The sequence below is a fragment of the Megascapheus bottae genome, chromosome 4, assembly GCF_031878675.1.
Source record: "Megascapheus bottae isolate mThoBot1 chromosome 4, mThoBot2.hap1, whole genome shotgun sequence".
Lineage (NCBI taxonomy): Eukaryota > Metazoa > Chordata > Mammalia > Rodentia > Geomyidae > Megascapheus > Megascapheus bottae.
The window spans coordinates 71,909,398-71,930,883 of NC_143512.1; the positions used below are offsets into that span (position 1 = coordinate 71,909,398).

The following is a 21,486-nucleotide window of genomic DNA, read 5'->3' on the forward strand; positions in this document are numbered from 1 at the left end:
AGAGAGAGAGGAAGAGAGGAGAGGGGAGAGAGGAGGGAGGGAGAAAGAGAGAGAGAGGGGAGAGAAAAGGAGAGAGAGAGGGAGGGAGAGAGAGAGAGGGGAGAGAGGGGGAGAGAGAGCGCGCGAGCCAGAACTCGCCCCCCGTTTTCTTCAGTTCCCTGCCGTCCAGAGTTAAAAGTGCTGCTGAGCGAAAAGCTTGAGTTAGATTGAAGTCGAATCAAGGATAGAAAATAATAGCAGAAAACAAACAAATAAAAAAAAGAGGGGGTGCATAGGGACAATCTTTTCAGGGTTATATTGGCTGCAACCAACTTCCGTTACTCAGAAGCTGATTTTAAAGCAAACAAACAAACAAACAAACAAAAAGGTAGGAAGACTTCACCTCTTTCCTTTTAACTCCCTTTACCTCTTATTTTGTCCCCTTGTGTGGAGGGATGTGTATGCGTGTGTATTTGTGTTTAAGTTACAGTAGCAATTTTGAATTAAATATCTTGAATCAGTGAGCATACAACTCTTTATATTAGTTTCCAGAAGCAACTGCTTTTGCATATGTGTATGTACATAGATATGCCATAGGTAATGCAAAACTGGATAAATTATACATTATGTTCAATAGGGGGTCATGATCCTAGAGTTTGTGATTTCATTCACTCTGAACAAATGCTAACATATTTCATGACGCTCGGTTTGCCAGGCTCCTACTTGTTTATCTGTATTTTTTACCATCCGTTCAGGGGATCACATTGTTGCTTTAAATCTTATCCAGCATTACTTTGCATTCCATATGAATGGATTCACTCTGTACTTATTCATAGTCACAGTTCATTGTACCTTCGATGTAAAGAGAGATGACAGGCAGAAGACAGATTCCATGGAGCTGTCAGTGGTCACTCAGCATCGCCATAAACATAGGAGATTGACATCCATCAAAAACAGAATAGGTTTAATTTTTGTATTCACAGTTTTTTTTTTGAGTTAGAAGTGGGATAAAAGGGGGAAGATTAAATGCATGCAGTCAGCAGTGACAGCATTTATTGCTTCCACTGCAATAAAATCCATATTTTATGTGGTGTTAAATTAATGCAGCATATTGCAATTCTAAATGCATGTCCCCAACAAGTAACTATTGATAGCACTGTAAGTATGGGAAAAAGCAATCTTCTGCAACTGTTTTTATTCCCCCACAATAAAAGCCTACAATCTCTTTATCATTAAAAAAAGAGAGAGAGTGAGAGAGGGGGATATCTGCAGGTGAAGTCAAAGACAAACATCATTTTAAAACAGACCTATCATCTTTTGCTTTAAAAAAAGCTCTGTTTCCTATAATTGTGATCTTTCATTCCAGTAAAGGCTTTTAATATTCCAAACTGCACAATGATTACTTCTCAGCTCCTTGGAAATGCATTATTTTTTCTTCCTCTCTCTCTCTCTCTCTCTCTGAGGTTGCTGGCAGCTGCTGTACTTGAATGAATATGTTGGTATAGTCTCTCCCTGCACACCATCCCTCTATCTTTAAAACATAGCTACAAGAGCTTCTGTGTGGTGAATAACACTTGGCAAATGTGCGCATTTTTTAGGTCTGGTATGGTGAGGATTTTGAATTAGTAGAACTTTCATGAAAACATTATGTCATTGATTGACAAAACTGCATGTTCATTTTTAGTTCAAGTGTTGAAGGAAGAGGAAGAGGTTCACTCCTAGAGAATAGGCAAAAGACATATTGCATAGCCTTGTGTGGTGAATGTGGCACAGGTGTAATGAGTGTGCAATGCATAAGCTAATCATGGTTTATCAGCCGCTGGTGCAGTTGAAGAGATTGGAAAGTGAGCTCAGGTGTACAGCATGTGAATGTGGCTGAGGGACATTGTCAAAAGCAAAATTAAGCTAAAGGTAAAAATACAAGGGAATGCTTCTTTCATGTACTTTCGCTTGTTCTCGGCTGTGTTTTTGAAGCATGAGTCAGTGTCTGCTTTCATTAAATCAGACATTTCTTTGGTTTCAAATAGTTGCTGCTAACAAATTGACTTCCTTGGTGAATGCCTATGCCTTCCTGGACTCCAAAGAATAGAAATCCATACACTGAAACATGAGAGGGGTAACAATCAAGGAAGCGTGATTCAGAATATAAAACATATGAACCCACCTTCATGTACATATTTGTAAGGTTAATGGTTAAGTTGTCTGCTTCCTAGTTAATGCTCAGATGATCTGTTTAAAAATTAGCTTTTTGCTAATGAGGATAGTGTGATACACACAATTTATTGCTACATATGTGTATATATGTATATATCCTGAATGAGGCTCTTGTTTATAAACATCCTTCCTAGAAAGAAGTGTAAATTCTAGCACCTTATAAAGAAAGTTCACTCAATGTGAGAGTATGAATTTTTGTTTTCAGTAAAATTTTGGGGTTGAAAAGAATGACTTCAAAATATGGGAATCCTGATTAAAATACTAAGTGAAATTCTTGACTTATCATATAAATACATAGCCAAGGCCAAGTGGAATTATCTTCTGGACTTCTTGGCCCATTACTTACTTGCTGTCTCTTAACCTACTTTGCAGCAATTGGTATCTCCCTGGGCTTCTGGAATGTAATTTTTATCCCAAATCACTCCACTAGGCTGCAGTATAGGGACAAGCTCAGCTCTGTGGGTGCTGATTCAGCACCACAGTGAACCATAGTTTGGTTAAAGGTTGTTATCTGTATTTGTGATACACAGCAAGTAATAAATACAAGTTAGAGATGTAACCTCAACTACCTGCAGTCTAGTCCTTGTATTTCAATAGATATAGCCATAATGTACCTATATCTACTCTGCAAATGATGTTCTAACATTAATGCTGCTTTAGAAGTGATTGTGGAACAACTGAAAGATATCATGTTGGTGATATAGAGATGTATAACAAATATTCAGGTCACAGTTTAAAAAATTAAGTACACATACATGATCTTTGAGTTTTAAGTCTATATATTGAAAATACTTTATCTTATAAATATTATTTGACATAGAGTTTCAGAAGTTCCAATTCACTAGCAACACTGAATTTAATACACATGTCGGAAACAGACTAAAGTTAAAAACAAAGTAACAAGAAACATTTACATATTCATATTAGGTTTAATTTTTTAAAGCATTGCTTTAATGACAGTATATGGTAAATATTGTGAGCTTTTGAGGGAAAATCCAGAGTCTGTAGAATAGCATTCTGAATATATAACTGAAAGATCAAGTTTAACATAGAAATTTCTGCTTATCTTTTCATAATAGCATTTGGATCAATGAGTTTATCTAGAAATTTCTACTTTATTCTGATTATAAAGCCTGAAATATACAGACAGGGAATAAAAAGGGCTGGATGCAAAAGTTTTTAAAGTGTGTACATGCCTAAAGAATTTGGATCTTGTCTGTGGACCATACTTACATTTTTCAATTTTTTTCTTTTCTTTCTCATTTTTACTTCATTAAGTTTCACAGTAAAACCTGTAGATTTTTGTCATGCATTTGTATTTAGTTACTTGAAATTGGATAGGGAAAGGGGGAAAACAAGATGAGGGGTGGGCGTGGGGTGGAAGAAAATGGGGACCAAGACATGTGAAAGGTTATCAATGTATGTGAATTAATGCACCTTCTATCTGGCAAATATCACGTAACCCTTCCATTAATTACAATAAAATATATGAAAAATAAAATAAAATAAGAAGCATTAAAAAAAATTCAATCAACAAATGATGCTTGCTTACTCAGATAACCGTGTGTATCATCTCACGGTCACCTCTGTGTTCTTTCTTTATTTTTGCCTTTGCAGCAGACTTTCCTCCCTAGACATTTTAATATGAGCCCCTGAATCACTTACAGTCCACTCTCCTCTCTCTCTCTCTCTCTCTCTCTCTCTCTCTCTCTCTCTCTCTCTCTCTCTCTCTCTCTCTCTCTCTCTCTCTCTCTCTCTCTCTCTCTCTCTCTCTCTCTCTCTCTCTCTCTCTCTCTCTCTCTCTCTCTCTCTCTGTCTTTCCCCTTTACTGAAAAGGTGCTTTGGAACATGAAGCCATTTTGCTTTCTCCTTCCTTCCTTGTCACCAATCAATCAAATTAAACTTCAAAGACATAATGTTAAAAAATCAGATCTTTCACAATGAAGGGTGCACATTTCTGTGAATGTATTATCCTAAATGATATTATGGCATTGATCAGTTTCATAATCTAACAAGTTCCAGTCATGTTTTAGAAATAACTTTTGCTTAACTGTTTATTATCAATGCACTTCTCACAAAAATAGTTTTTAAGTATAAAAGCCCTTTTATTGTTATTATTATTATCTATTATTAATTTTTACCAATTTCTTTGCAATTTTGTTCTTTTTTGTAGCTGTGTGTGTTATGCCTTATATCCAAGAAACATCACTTAAACATTAACCACATCAAAAGTAAGCCCTCCTTGAAATAGTAAATTGCAAGTTGAATGAAATAAAATTTCTTTCTATATGAATTTAGAATATAGTACAATCTGAAAAATAGCCTGTTTGTGAGAGATTTAAATGTCTCACACAGCAATCCCTTCTGGCAAAGGGATTCATATCCTTAGGCAGTTTGCCAGAAATATTATAAGCACTTTACCAAGTCATGTGATCTCAATTTTCAACCTTTTCTTTCTTTTCTCTTAATAATAGAACTGTCTTGATTCTTCATACTCTTACAGTATACTTATACAGATGAAAATAAAATGACATTTGAAGCTTCAGATAGGATTAAACAATAGTCCATAAGATGCTCTGCATTGATGTATTATAATGGGACACTCAGCATTAAATCATATGTCTAAACACTTCTGAGTCCTGCAGAGCCTCATAATTCAGCAGAAGATCTCTACCCCCCCATTTCTTTTCTTTCTTCCTCCTTCTCTTCCCTCAACTATTACAATTATAAAATCATTGAATAAATTTTCTATGTGATTTAAAAATATTATCCTATTTGCAATAATCTTTTCTTTAAATCTTTTGACTTTGATGGAGAGTGTTTATACGACTGACATGCCATTTACTGTATTTACTGTGTCATCCTTTCTTTGCATCACAGCATAGCAGTTATGATGGTTATGTTGGCTAGAGTGTGTGCTTTCAAAGGAAAGGTGTTCTTTTTCTAACAGACACTTCTAAGCAAGGAAATTGGCATCAATATAGTTTACTGTACCAACAAGGAAAATATGGGAATTCAACATTCATTAGTGAAATAGCTTTTGCAAATAATCAGAATCTAGACTGCATACACATGAATTATTATACTCAGTGCATCAGTTATTGATTGTGAATCTGAGATGATTTACTGTAAGAGAGAATATTGAAGTAGTTTGACAGAGCCCCGATTTCAAAACTAAATTAAACATAAATTGTATGTTTCCAGAAAGCAGAGTTTCATTAGACACGTTGATTCTTCTTGCTGTAAAAACCCAATACACCAACTCACAGTCTCAGAAATAACCTTGGTGGAGAGGAGGTGAATGTTACATTTGATATTGTGTTATAAATAATTACTATTGCTAGTCAGGTTTGCAATATAAAATTGAAAAAAATGTTAGAATAGCAACCAAATTGCTATTATTATCATTGCAAATTAACAAGCCTTGACACTGTCTCTGAGCTTGTCAATGCTCTACCACTGGAGCCACAGCACCACTTCCAGTTTACTGGTGATTAGTTGGAAATAAGAGCCTCATGGACTTTCATTCCTAGGCTGGCTTTGAACCATGATCCTCATCTCAGCCTCCTGAGTAGCTAGGATTACAGGCGTGAGCCATTGGCACCTGGCTTTAAAGTACATATTTTAATGTGCAATATCCTGGTAATTCTCTACAGTCTAAATACAATATAACTATTCCCTGAATAGATCAAAGACAAGCAATAAATTTGCATAGATAACTAAACACCTCTAGCTAATCTTTTGTATTAGAATTAATATAAGCTTTTAAAACAGCTGATTTCCTTTCATCATGAAGCTTCTCTCTCAACAAAATTAACTACAATAAACTTTCTTTGAACCTTCTGTAATTTCTGAAACTTTTAAAAGTAACAAACAAATTTTATGATCTTTAATCAACTTTCAGATTAAAATGAAGCATCATGACTTTTTTAGGTGATTTGACTTCTTAGGATAAAGCTTAAATCAGCATCCTCATAGTTGAATTGCTCTAAAAATATTTGAACTGTGATAGATTTAAAGGGTTTTGTGCTAGTTACCTCTGGCTCACACCTATATTCTTAGATACTCATAAGGCTGAGATCTGAAAATTACAGTTCCAAAACAGCAGGGCCAGGCAAAAAAAAAAAAAAAAAAAAAAAGAAAGAAAGAAAGAAAGAAAGAAAGAAAGAAAGAAAGATGAGGTGTGGCTCAAATGGTAGAGTGTCATCCAGAACAAAAGCCAAGCAAGAGTTATAGGCTTGGATTTCAAGACTCACTATTCATATACATGGACACATACACACATACACACACACACACACACACAGAAACGCGCGCGCGCACACACAGACACAACCTCCACATTTTTATTTCCTACCTGTAAATTGTATTCATTAATTGATACATTTGAAACAATATTTTCTTTAACAAAACATTTCAGTTTTACTACCATTAAGTAATTTGGTTTAAATTAATCACTAATAGAATTAAGAATAAAAACTAAGCACTTAATTTCAACACTGTGATATTTGCTTATTATATGCAGACACAAAGAAAATAAACTATTGGGATAAAGTCAAGTGTATGTTATTTTATTATGTAAGAATTCAAGTATAGAAAGATTAATCATTAGTCAGTTATGAAATTTACAACTTGGAGGAAAGAAAGTCAAGAGGGAGGAAAAGTGAAGAAAACAAGTGAGGGGTAACAACGTTCCAGAAGATGTATTCATGAACTTACTTATATAACTATAACCCCTCTGGACATCTCCATTATTTAATAAAAGTATTAAATTTAACAAAATAAGACATTTTCTTCTTTATCTCCTACACTTTTTGCTAATTTTTAATCTGAGGGTTATTCACATTTTGTATGTTTAAATAATAGCAGTTCTGGATTAATATATACATATGTGTGTGTATATATACACATAGTTATACAGATTAAAGTGAAATGACATTTCAAGCTTCAGAAAGGATTAAACAATAGACCACAAGATACTCTACAACATTATGTCATAATGGTACATTCATCATATTCATCATTAAATATGTCTAAACATTTCTGAATCCTGCTGATTCAGCAGAATATATATATATATACATATATATATATATATGTATATATATATATATATTGACCTATGTAGTCCACTGGGTGACAGCATCGAATTCAGCTATATTCTGCATACTTTTAGCTTCTTAAAATTAAACAAAGCTTTCCTATATCACTAGGAATTTATGGATAACACTTCTCTTTTATTTCCCATAAACAGAAATCAGTTGTTCTTGTAGAGATCAATTGAAGAATCCCAAATGTGGACAGACACTTAGAACTACTCTTTACTAACTCTCTCCTTTTCTGTCTTTTTACTCTTTAGGGAGGATTATTGATTTTTTTAGACATTCTACAGTAAATAAGTGATTTTTTCTTCTATATTAACTTAAAGCTTTTGATATGAGTGCAGTAAAAAATAAAAACTGTTTTTCAAGAATCTATTATCATCTACTTTTATGTTTATTAAAATATATGCCCTAACTCAAGAAAAAGGACATAAGAAGAAGGATAATAGATGGGATGAGTACAATATATGTATTTGTGAAAATGTCACAATGCAACTCTTTGTAGATGTATATATTCTACTAAAATGCACCATAATTTAAAAAAACACATAATCTCACTTTTGAACACTAAACAATTAATATTACCATGTGATTTTTGTTATTTTGTAAAACTTTAGTAATTTATTAATAGACACAAGTAATTGTTTATAATACAATTTACCTATGTATGCATCAATGCAATTATATATCTATTTTATTACATGTATAACTATATATACAACTCACCAACTCAATCATGTAATTATCTATGCTTATATGTATATATCCATTACACATATGTGCTTATATATGGTAATATTGCTAAAATGAAAGTCAAGAGTGACAGTTCATTTAATACTTTTGCTTTTTAAAAGTTATTTTCATGCATAGAGTTGAAATCTGAAATCCAGCCCAGTGAAGATATAAAGTTAGATAAGTAGCAACACTGGTATTGATTTCAGAACAAATATATTAATCCCATTCACTTTATAACTTGAGGCTAGATCACACTTGTTTCTGTATAGTTCGAAGAATTTTACATATATATATATGTAAATGAATGACAGCCATCTTCTTCACTGATAAATTAATTCTGTAAAGATTTTTCATTGCCCTAACTCCTTGTATTTATTTTTAGTTTCATTTTTTTAATGTATTTGAAGTCAGTTCCTCATGTTTGGGACATGAACTAAGGCCTTGCTCTCTGTCCTTGGGCTTTCCTCAAGGCCCTTGAGCCACAGTACCACTTCAGCGTTTTTCTGTGTATGTGGTACCAAGGAATCTGGGGCTTCATGCGTGCTAAGTAGGCACTTTACCACTAAGCCATGCTCCGGGCCCCTCTTTTGCATTTTCTAGTATACATTTAAATGGATTCCTAGTTCAATCTTTTCTTAGTTGCTTGCTCATTTCATTCACTTTTGTGAATGTGACTATAAGTCATCCTCTTTGTGTTATATCCAGAGATAAAAGGTTAGATCTAAAAGAAACATTAACTCAGGAAAGACAGTGTCCAATGAGGTATTTTCACTTTAATACTTTATAATTCATAGTGGAAATATCAATCGTGATGTTCTAAATGAAATAGAAGTAAAACTAGATGGCAGAGCATTGTTGAGAAGTCATTTATTCTTCTATAAATCCATTATTCATTCGCTTGTTTTTAGTGTTCTCAAGACAATGGCTTCCTCACAACCTTGGCTGCCTTAAATCTTGACATCTTTATATGTGACCTTTCTGAGTAGCTTGGATTACAGACATTCTTACTATACCAGACCATTCTTCAATTTTGGTCTTCTACTACATACATTGTTCAACCTTGTAGAAGTAGAATGCTTCTTTCACTAGCTTCATTTATTTATTTATTTGTTGGTTATGAGGTCTGAATTCTGGGCCTGGGCAATGTCCCTGAGCTCTTCAGCTCAAGGCTATCACCAGACCCTTGGGCCTGGGCACTGTTCCTGGGCTCTTTAGCTCAGGGCTACACACTAATATTCTATCAGTTGATCTATGCCTCCAGCTTTTTTTTCCATGGCGGATTTCGAAATAGAGTTTCATTTTCACTTGGATTGCAGTCCTCCTATTTATGCTCTTCATGTTGCTCAAAAAACAGATACATGCTAATGACCCAAGCTTTAAGTTGTGAACTTATACAAATTCTGTTTCCAGATTAGCCATCCCTGAAGGCTTGAGCTAACACCCCAGGATGTTTCAAACTTCATAAACTACCTTCTTTCTCTCTCTCTCTCTTTCTTTGTCTCTTTCTTTCTTTCTTTCTTTCTTTCTTTCTTTCTTTCTTTCTCTCTCTTTCTTTCTCTCTCTCTCTCTCTCTTTCTCTCTCTCTCTTTCTCTCTCTCTCTCTTTCTTTCTTTCTTTCTCTTTTTCTTCCTTCCTTTCTTCCTTCCTTCCTTCCCTTCACTTCCTTCCCTTCCTTCCTTCCTTCCTTCCTTCCTTCCTTCCTTCCTTCCTTCCTTCCTTCCTTCCTTCCTTCCTTCCTTCCTACCTTCCTTCCTTCCTTCCCTCCTTCTTTCTTTCCAGGACTGGGGCTTAAACTCAGGGTCTGAGCACTGTCCTTGGGTTTTTGGCTTTTTCTTTGTATGTGGAATTGAACCCTAGTCTTCATGCATGCTAGGAAAACACTTTACCACTAGGCCAAACTCCCAGCTCACCAAACATTCTTTAATTGCTCTACCACTACTGTCCAGGTCCAGGTACCATTCAAGTAGGTTCAGATACAAACCTGGGACCAGAAATTGCAAAACTGAACAAATGAAGCTGAAGATTGCACTGTGGGACTTTGAATAGTTACATGTTATTGTATTCCAATCTTGATAATATATGTAGGGCAACAGGAGGAGCTTTGAAAATTCACCTAATTAAGTTCACCTAGAAGTTAAAGGCTCTAATTTTGCCTATGGTCTTATAGCTGCCTTAATTTATGCAAAATGACCCCTTGTCCTTCAGGAATATATCAGAATGAGCTAGTTGCTTGCTTCTAGATATGTTTCCAGGTAGTCTTAAGTTTCTTCAGAAGAATTTTTGTTGTGGTTGTGATTTGTTACCTTGTTAGAAGCAACCTTTCCCTGGATTTCACATTCCAGATTCAGGGTACTATATGGAATAAAGCAAAAGGCTCAAAGCTGAGACTAAGCCCCACTTCAGAGAAGTGGAGAGAAAAAATATGTCACTGAATGTCAGGTACTTACTTAAGTTCTGATTATAAACTTATTTTGCAAGAGAAGATTCCAGTCTTGCAAGTTAAGGAAATCTGTGCTACATACAAGTCCCCTGAGTAACAAATTTGTTCATTCTGTGAAAAGTCTGTATGATATGAAATTCGAGGAGATCATTTTTTTAAATAAGAAAACCATGGAGTGATAAAGCTGCATTCCAGCAACATTTGCCTTCCCTTCCTTAGCAAGTGTAATGACCTTAAGTACTCACATAAGGACCTCTAATGACTAAATGCTTGTACCATGGCACCGGTCTGTCTGGATTAAAATTCTAAACTGCCACTTACCAGGTATTTAATATTTAATATCCAGATAGATATTTGTTATTGTTAAGTGAGTTTAATCATTGAGCTTACATAATAGGGCAGTTGCCATGATTGAAAGAAGCATTACTGGCCGGGACTTTGGCCTAGTGGTTAAAGTGCTTGCCTAGCATGCACAAAGACCCGGGTTCGATTCCTTGGTACCACATATATAGAAAAAGTCGGAAGTGGTGCTGAGGCTCAAGTGGTAGAGCTCTAGCCTTGAGAAAGTCCAAGGACAGTGCTCAGGCCCTGAGCTCAAGCCCGGGACTGGCAAAAAAAAGAATCATTACTATGAAATCTGACAAAAATACCTAACATCACCAAGCATACAAACTGTTGTAGTAATGACTTCGATATTGTTAACTTTTTATTAGCATAATTACATATTGTAAATTTCCATGACAGATTTTTTTTCTTTTTGTTGATATTGAAGACATTTCATTTTAACAATAACAAATTAAGTGATTTGAGCTAAAACTTTATCTTTTAAAAAAATTAATTGGAGGTTGTTGGGCTTGAATTTGGACCCAGGTATTATCCCTGAGCTCTTCAAGTTAGGGCTAGCACTTTACCACTTTGAGCCCCAGTGCCACTTCCAGTTTTGTGGTCGTTAATTGGAGAGAAGAGTCTCACAGACTGGCTTTGAACCGTGATCCTCCCATCTCAGTCTCTTGAGTAGCTAGGATTACAGAAAGGAGCCAACAACAGTTAAAAAAGTTGATTTGCATTATGTGATAATAATATTATACTTGATGTGTGCTTTTCATTCTACTGACACCATTATTGGCTCTAAAGTTTTCTGGAAAAATACATATGGACCATATATTTCCAAAGACTCAGTCCATTTTTATGAATCATTATAGCTGGAAAGATCTCCATTCCCTGATGTTTGTGAAAATGTTAGTGGCACAAAGTTGACTGAAACTTCATAACATAAATTGCATTTTCATGTAGTCAATGCATGGACTAGATAATTAACTAGTGAGGATAGTGTAATTCAGGAAAAGAACTCGGAAGAAGATGAGCACAGGGAGATGTGTTGGAAAGAAGGGGATAAAGGTCATGAGTTCCATAAGCTGCATGGATTTACTCAGGTGAAACAATTTCAGAATGTACTGCGGTAGTGCCTCCTTTCTCAGATTCTCCTTGAGGTCAGAGTAATGAGAATGAGAGCAAAAATGATGAACAGAGGCAGTGCATTACCGACATAATCCCATTAAAGTTTGGATTCCTATAAATCTCAGGAAGGGTTTAGCAGTGGATATGAAGAGCTAAAAGGTCAGTGGGCTACTGATTTGCTAGACTAGTTTTTTTAGAACCATTTAATGAAGACAAAGCACCTACTACAAAACTTGAAAAACGTACCAGGCTTTATTTAGATAATTTTCTCCCACTCTTTATATTCAAGGTGATATGAAGATCAGTTTAAACAGCTCTACTTCTATCTTTTCTTCTTTTTGTGAATCTATATGGAAATTAAAAAGCCTCTAGGATGATTTCTATGAGTTACATGAACAGATTGAAAGAATGAAGTCATATAGAATACATTTTTAGAGGTGCTTAAATTCTTTTGTTTAAAGTTTTATGTGAAAAATGAGAATGGTATTACTGCTTTTAATCTTTCAGTTTTATAATTCATCTTTTTTGTTTTCACAAGCACACATATGTTTAAGGTTATACATAATGTTCTTTATTAGCAGTATTGTTACTTAAAGCTTATTGTTAAGGTGATGTACCAAAAGTTTACAGTTACATAAGTGAGGAAATGAGTAGATTTCTTTATGGATAGTGTTACTCACAATGCTATTTTTTAAAAATCACATCTCCCAAAAGAGGACACTAAACCTTGATGACCACCATAACTTTATGAATTAAGATGAATGAACATGTTTCTTCTTTATGAGTAAAGATGTTTCTCATATTTGGCCATACCTATACATTTTGATGTTATCATGCATTATCTACTTAATAAATTCAGTTGTCTTTTTTTCAGATTTTTTTTTTTTTTTTGCCAGTCCTGGGCTTGAGCTCAGGGCCTGAGCACTGTCCTTGGACTTTCTCAAGGCTAGAGCTCTACCACTTGAGCCTCAGCACCACTTCTGGCTTTTTTCTATGTATGTGGTACCGAGGAATTGAACCCGGGTCTTCGTGCATGCTAGGCAAGCACTCTTCCACTAGGCCAAACTCCCAGCCCTTTTTTTCAGAATTTTATTGAAGACTGTATCCATTACCTTTCTCCTTTCCTCCCTTCCTCACTCCCTTCTTCCCTCCTTCTGTCCCTTCCTTCTCTCTTTCCTTCCTTTATTCCCTTTTTCCTTCCTTTCCTTCTTTGCTTTCCCTCCTCCCTTCCTTTCTCCCTCCCTCCCTTCCTTTCTGTCTTTTCTCTGTCTCTCTCTATGTCTCTATCTGTCTCTGTCTGTCTATCTGTCCATCTGTCTTGCTTGCTTACTTACTCTCTTGTGTATTTGCTCTTTCCTTTCTGTCCCATTCCCTGAGATCTTGCTAGGTATTGAATTTGGTGTCTAGAACTTGGTATGCATCCACTCTACCACTTGAGCCATGTTCCAGTTCTTTTTTTCAGATAAAGTCTCTTACTTTTTTCAGAGTCAGCTTTTGATACTCCTCTTCCATTTCCCAAGAAGCTGGGATTACTGAAGTGTGCCACACACCAGGTTCCCTGCTTTATGACAAAGGATCTTACTTTATGCTCAACGCTGGTCTGGAACTTGCTAAATTATCTCAGATTATCCCTTAATTTGTGATTTTTCTCCAAAAGAATGGGATTACAGGAGTGAGCCACTGTGCCAGGACCTACTACCTTTTAATTTCTATAACGCAGTGCTTTTTCTCATGCAAAGTCTGAATAACTGATTTAACTTAATGACTGAGTAATCAAAAATAATATTTAAATATATTAATATTATATACATTTTAATTTTAGTGCATTAGATTTTCTAAGTATACGTCATTATTCAGCCTTGCAAAGTTCAAAGAAATTAGAAATACTTTCTCATTACTTTCAAAATTCTTTAATTATACTAGAGACAAAGTTCATTAACTTGAATGAGTTTTCCTTTCATTTAATTGGAAATAAAGTGAGAATAAAATTGTGTAATATTAGTGGAGAAATTAATTATAATACTCTAATAAAATAAATCTTATTGAATTATTAATTATGCAAACTATTGAAGGAATTACCTTTCAAAAGCCTTTGAAAATTAGAAAGTTTGCAACCATTTGTTATAGTATTTTGACTCCTATTCAGTTTACAAACAACACAAAGTGCATTTCAACACTTAATCAGAGGTGTTAGATGAATTCATTTATTGGTTTAAGTATTGACTTAGTTGTATGGTAAATTATTTCGAATATTTTTCGGGTCACTTTGTAGTCAATTGTCCAGAAAGTAACAAAGTTTAGTGTTTGGAGCCACCTTGTGGCCATATCCTTGTGATTAGATTCTTTTCCAAGAAAATACTTTATTTGAAAGTTTTGAAACAAATGTGAATGAGGAATGAGGCCCTACGCAATGGCATTACTATGGATGATAGCTGAATGAAATTATATTTTTATGCATTGACATGAATCTTAATAAATATTCGCACACGGTAAAATACTTTCAATATTAGTTTTTGTATATTTTATTTCATGGACATTTACTTGCTTCTGATAGAGATATATATGACACGTGTCTTGTTCATCATCAGTATCCTCTCTTCCATCCCGGCTGGGCCTGACCCTTAAGGAGGTGATCAGAAGAATTGAGGGATTGTTGGTGCCTCTATCTCTGGTTTTACCAGTTTCCAGGCTTGCAAAGGTGGGAGCACCTCAGGTACAAATAGGGATAAATGTGCTGATCTGCAACCGACTTTTATTATTTATTTTAAGTGGAATTGAACAGTAATAAAGAAATTCAAATAACTCCTTTACTTTTTCAAGACAAAATTCCTTACAGCACACGGGAACCTGAGAAAGCAGCATCTTGGCTCATTTCTGAATCTTGCAAAACTTCAAAGCCACAAATGGATCCCCTTAAATCGTGGTCATTGATTATGCTTGTTCACTGAGCTCCATGGCAGCTCAAAGAAAAATTTGTTTTTTTCATGTTTTAATGCATATCAAAGTAGTTTCTATTTACTTATTAGAATACATGAAGTCACGATATATCAAGCTTCCTAAAAAATATGTTTACTATCTAAAAGAAACTGTATTTCCCTTATAATTTTACAGGACAGTGTTACTTAATTGGAAAACCATAAAATTACTTTCTAGAATCTAGAAATGTACTGTAAATATAGAACAGACATTGATTGCTTATGTGGTCTTCTCTAATTCTTTTACCATCTGAAGGTAAATAATGGAAAAATGTCATTAACATAAGTTATATGTACTTATTGCCCAGATCAAGATGGGTTATGCATTTTCTCTATTTCTCCATACTGATTAGACCTCTTTAGCTATTTCTATCTACCTCCCTCTCATTTTCTCCCTCTCTGTCCATCCATCCATCTAACTATCTCATCCTCCAATAGAGTTATCACCATCTTCACCATCATCATCATCACTGTTAGCAGACCCTGAGCAGTCTTTACATTCCATGACTTGATATGAGCTAGCTTCATCCCACTTAAAATTTGCAGTGTAATAGCTCCCATATTGTCTGTCTTTGTGCCATTGTAATGATTTCATTTAGTTAAACGAATCCGTAATTGAAACTGAAGACAAATTTATTACATTATAAAAAACATTTTGAGAGTCATCTCTATGTTCTATGTTAAAACTATGACTTTATCATATCTCTTTTGTTGGGCATGAGGCTTCAACACTTGGCCTGGGCACTGTCGCTGACCTCTTCAGCTTAAAGCTACCACTCTGCAACTTAAGCCACAGCGCCACTTCCAGTTTTCTGGTGGTTAATTGGAGATAAGATTCTTTTGAACTTTAAGTGCTTGGGCTGGCTTTGAACCGCTATCCTCAGATCTCAGCCTCCTGAGTAGCTAAGATTCCAGATGTGAGACACCTGCACCAGGCTCTCTTATGTCTTTTAATATATTTTTAAATGTTTTCTATGGATTTTCCTACACATCCCCATAACCTGACCGAAAAAAAAGATGCCTTTGCTCCCCATGAAAACCATGTTCTTGCTGTCAACAAAATGTGATTGCTGTAAGATATAATACTATCGATTTATTTTCATTTCAAAGACTGCCAAGTATTGTTTTTATTTCAGGCTATATGTCAGATATTATTTCAAATAAAATATAAAATAAAAAAGAGAAACACAAATGGGTCTGGGGACTTCAAAATTCAGATGGAAGCTTTTCATATATAATATGATATAATACATATATATATATATATAGTGCGAAGTTACTTAGTATATAGGAAGGTGATCATAGCCCAAGAAAACACTGAAAATACACTAGAAATTCCCACTTCACAATTTAAAAAATATATAACCATACAATCATTTATTCAAGATAGTGATTCTCCATTATTAAGGGGTTTTCCATGGCCAATCCTCTCTCTGAGGTTAGTTTTCACCTACCGTTATCTCAGTGACCTAGAATTAAACATGCATTCACTACAAGTTATAAGTCTTTTAACTCTGAAATGTAATTGGATAAATCAGTTTAATTCTAGTTCTATTATAAAGAGATTCACACTTTCTTTTTGATATGAAGCTCTCACTACTAGTCAGTTTCAAAATTCATACTTTCTTTGCAATTCACCCAAATTTTGTAATTTCTGATACATCTGATGCAAGCTAATCAGAAGTTGGGAAGTGGGTGCAGTAAGATACTGTTGTTTCTCAATGACATTGGAGGTATTGGAGGAGAGATGAACACTTAGAGGTAAATACAATGTGAGTTCTTCGGTGCGTTGCTTATGATAGGAATCTCAAGGGGTTGTGGAGGAGGAAACTGGGCCTCTGCCTCAAAAGGAGCTGGAGAGGAATTAAGGAAAACAAGCAAACAACAACAACAAAACCCCCTGTAAATCCAAAGGACTCCTAGCTTACCTTCATGTTTGCATCTTTGCTTTTTTTTTTTCAATGCTATCCTGAAATATTATTTTCTTATTTGCTCCTAGAAGTATTCACTTAATACAATCTGTGGTCCAGTACTGGTGGTTCATGCCTATAATCATAGCTACTCAGGAGGTTGAGATATAAGGATTGGGATTTGAAAACAGCTTGGGCAGGATAATATAGGAGAATCTTGTCTTCAGTTAACCAAAAAAATAACCTGAAATGGAGCTGTGGCTCTAGTGGCAGAGCTCTAACTTTGAGCACAAAAGCTCAGGGATAGAGCTTGGGCCCAGAGTTCAAGCTCCAAGAGCCGCATTAATAATAATAATAATAATAATAATAATGTCTTTTAATATTAATTATTATTAATAAACATGAACTTTTATACAGGAAGCAACATATCAGGTCAAATGACTTGATGAAAATAATCCATATTTGAACTTTCTGATTTTCAGTCATTTTTCTTTAAGATTATTTGTAGAGTCCTTTAGCTCTGTGGTCATACATAGATTCTTTAAACGCTGAATTTGGTCACTGTGTATCAATGTTCTTTTAAATGCTTAATTTAATGTTGCTTTGGAAAATTTATGACTGTTTATAATTCTTTATAAAAATATGTTCCTTTTTGATGTCATTATTCTCTTAAAACCATGATCATTTTAATTTTAAATACAACCCCAACACTTAGCTCATTGTCTACTCTATTTACAAATGTGCAGTACACATATGTGATAAGTTAGAAACCCAAGTATCACCTAAGTAAAACACGTATTATGTTTTTCACTTTGCAGATAAATATATTATTCTTAGGTAAGTGGAAGACTGAATAATTCATGAAAGACACAAAAGACATTTCTGCTGTTAATTATGTTCTATTGGACACTTCCTACCTCCTCAATACTTAAAACAATGTTTTAAAATAGAAACTCAAAAGCAACTCTTCTTTCCTATTCAAACACTAAATCAGTCTTTTGTTAGCTCATTTGCATAATTGCCCTCATCGAAAATCTACTGAGCATAATTTTTAAAGCACAAGTTGGCTACATTTGGCTTTTTTTTTTTTTTTTTTTTTTTTTTTTTTGCCAGTCCTGGGCTTGAGCTCAGGGCCTGAGCACTGTCCTTGGACTTTCTCAAGCTAGAGCTCTACCGCTTGAGCCTTAGCACCACTTCCAGCTTTTTTCTATGTATGTGGTACAGAGGAATCGAACCCGGGCCTCCGTGCATGCTAGGCAAACACTCTACCACTAGGCCAAACTCCCGGCCTACATTTGGCTTTTTAAAAAAAAATGTCAACCACAAAATACTGAAATGTTTTAGTGTCTGAATATGTCAACTTATTCTAAAATTCAGTTTTAAAAGGGAAAATTTCTTCAAAGCATCAATATTTCAAAAATACAAGGAAATTCATCTAAAACAGCAAGTCCCTATTCACTGAAGAAGATATTAATCATTTGAGATAAATGGTTAGAGATCTATTAAGTTTGGTTCTGTTTTACTCACAAGCATATATTCCGATAAAGAGCTTTGCGTTCTAAAACAAGATGAACAGAATATACACACTTAAGAGACATATTATGTCCTTCAGAAATAAAATAGTTGACAGTTGCACTCAGTGAAACATACCTAAGTGCAAAAATGACTAATAAACCAATAAGTAAGTACTTGGAATTAACAGGACAAGTCCTGTAGCTGATGCAATAGAGGGCATGCAGTTTTTAGTTGACCTTGCTTTGGAAGCTGTGTATCAGGTGTGCTTGGAACAATGTGTACCCTGTGAGTCCAGGCAGGAGAGCACATACAAGTCTGGTTGGCCTAAGGAATTCAGTTGAGTCTGTGTTGAGAATAATGCTATTTGTTAAGAAACATGTATACCAGAGCAGAGTAGGAATTACTGTTTCCCACATACTGGGAGGGCAGAGAGGACTGCAATCCTAGATGAGTACTGTGCAAAGTTAGTGAGAACCTTTCTAAAAACAAAACAAAACAACAAACAAACAAACAAACAAACAAAAAGAGTAAAAAAGAAAAGAGCCAAGTTCCTGCCTCTTGAGCACAAAACATAGTGATCAAATCACCAGACTGCTAACTAATAAAACCATACCAAAACATGGACTTTTACTAGCTTAAACAATTCAGACATGAATTGTCATGACAAAAAAAGTTTATAACATAGTCACCCTTCAAAAGTTCTTATTAGGAAATAATTTAGAGAAGTATAACATGATGGTAAATGTTTGTAGTCTTTTCAGTATGGAGACAGAAGAGGAAGGATTGCTGGGCTCAGTAAGACCAGTCTGGGAAACATAATGAGACAGTCATATCAAAATAAAAGCAAAAGCTGAATTAAATACAGTAAGCATGAAGATATGAACAAAGTAATTATAAACCACCAATATATTATACATTAACTATACTAACGTGATACACAGTGTATATTTTATCATAATCAAAGACATCACATGCTAAACCTAATGTTATAGGTAGATGATAGTTATTCCCAAGTTTTAAAGCAATTCACCAACTATTGGTAACACTTATAGTAATAATACCTTTTATTTATTGAGCTCTTTCTGTAAATTAGACAGGGTGTTTCAAAATTACTGCAAATTTTCATTACTGGGAGAGTAATACAGATAGAAAACATTTTACTTTGATGAGCATTTCAAAATGATAAAATCTCATGATAAATACAAACTTTATGCATTCCTAACATAATGGATCTAGAATGCTTCAGTAAAATGTTTTCAGTTTAATGAAATATACATTACCTATTTTTAAACCTCATTTACATGCTTGCAAATTTATAATGTGAGCATATCCTATCCAGGAAAGATTTTGTCCACACAATTGAGAACTGTGTCCTTAGAGAGAGTTTAACATATCTAATTATATTTTAATAATGATCATATGGAAATTTCACTTTGCCGGTAGAAAAATGATTAATTCACCAGCTAACTATTGAGTATTATAGCACACAAATGCCTTCGGTTAAACTTGTGTTAAACTGAAGACTTTTTTGAATATTAATGCAAAAATTTTCATGCTTGGACTCTTCAAATACAAGTAGGACCATGAGAGCTCTGTCCTTTGACAAAGATAAAAGCAGTATTAATGGTACAGTGTACCAATTCCCTTTAATAGTCTAGAATTGATTTATAGGATGTTTTTTATCTAAACCTTTTATGAACCTATTATATTTTCAGCCAGTGTGACTTCTATGAGCACTCTACCTAATAAATAAAATAGTATGGCACACCCATTATTTGTACTAAGTTTATCTCTTTTAAACTTCAAAGGAAGTCCTTAGACCTAGTATAATTGAAGTTTGTGGATAACTTGGCTTTCACACCCACTACTTCCTTCATGATTTAATAGATGTCAGAGTTTCTAGATTGAAGATGCTAATCTTTAGGGTCTTCCTGTACAAAGCCATTTCTTTAATGATAGTTTAGTTGTCTTTGAGAGCATTTTCTAGTTCTATTATATTTCTTTGAAGTAATGCTTTCAGTTCATGAGAGATTAAGGCACTTAGTATATTCAGGGGAGGATTTCAGTGGTTTAACTCCTTTGAACAACTAATTCATAGTTTAGCAAAATGAATACCAGGAAGATGGGCACGTGTTGGTGAGGTGTAATGAGGACAATGGGGAATGCAGGAAGAAGAACAGAGGGATGAAAGGTAGGCAAAGGCCTACCTCAGTGTATGAATGTGAACATGGAAATAGGTGCATTGAGGAAATGGATGGGATTGGGAGAGATGGGGAACTGATAAAAGATTATTGAGCTTTCTTTGTACAATTACTTAAATATTAATTTTTTTAAAGTCACATAGAAGCTAGTAGTAGAAAGGGAAGAGCATATAGGTTCCAATTCTGTCCTTAACAAAAATCAGGTGGCCAGTTTGAGTTTGCATTCTTCAAAAAAATGGACATTCTAAAGAATTGACTTCCAAGGGTTTGCGTTCATTTATTTTGTCTTGTTTTGAATTCATGCAGCTTGCTTACTCAGATGCCACACTCCAGCTCAAGCCACATCAGCAGCCCTGTATTTTGGTGGTGATTTTGGCTATAGAATCTCACAGACTTTTCTGCTGACGCTTATTTCAAACTATGATCATCAAGATTTCAGCCTCTTAAACAACTAAGATTAGAATCTTTTTATCACCACCAGTTTTCAGAGGGAAAAAATTTCTTATATTTCATTTTGATTTAAAGAATGTCAAATCAGAACTTGAAAAATGTTCATTTATGAAAACAGGATATAGTACGTTAAGTCAGATAATCAGAAAAACAATAGAGTACCATGACGGATCCTGAAGCTTGGTGATTACAACCATGGCAGAAGGCTAATGGCTCTATGAAGTGCCTCAGAATCCTCCCCATTCGGGTCTAATCATTCCATCCTGTCTACGGTCATTTGTCAGAGCTCTCTTTAAGCATCTGTACTTCCCAGATTGCACTTCCCTTTCTCTTTGTGTGCTCTCTACTTGACTGTGGAACATTTAACAATATTTGGTAATTTTTTTCAATAAATTTAAGTGTTCATTGACGTGGTATAGGAAAAAATCATATAAAGACAGATAAAATAGATTTAAAAATCTATGACATCTTGAATTTACCTTTGGGATAGATATTAAATAATAAATA

At 34.6% G+C, this 21,486-nt stretch overlaps 1 protein-coding gene across 1 annotated transcript in view; it reads left to right on the forward strand.

Moving 5' to 3' along the window:
* LOC150064635 (cadherin-10) overlaps nucleotides 1–21,486 on the forward strand; it is a 142,454-nt gene that overhangs the window by 288 nt on the left and 120,680 nt on the right. The window lies entirely within an intron of this gene.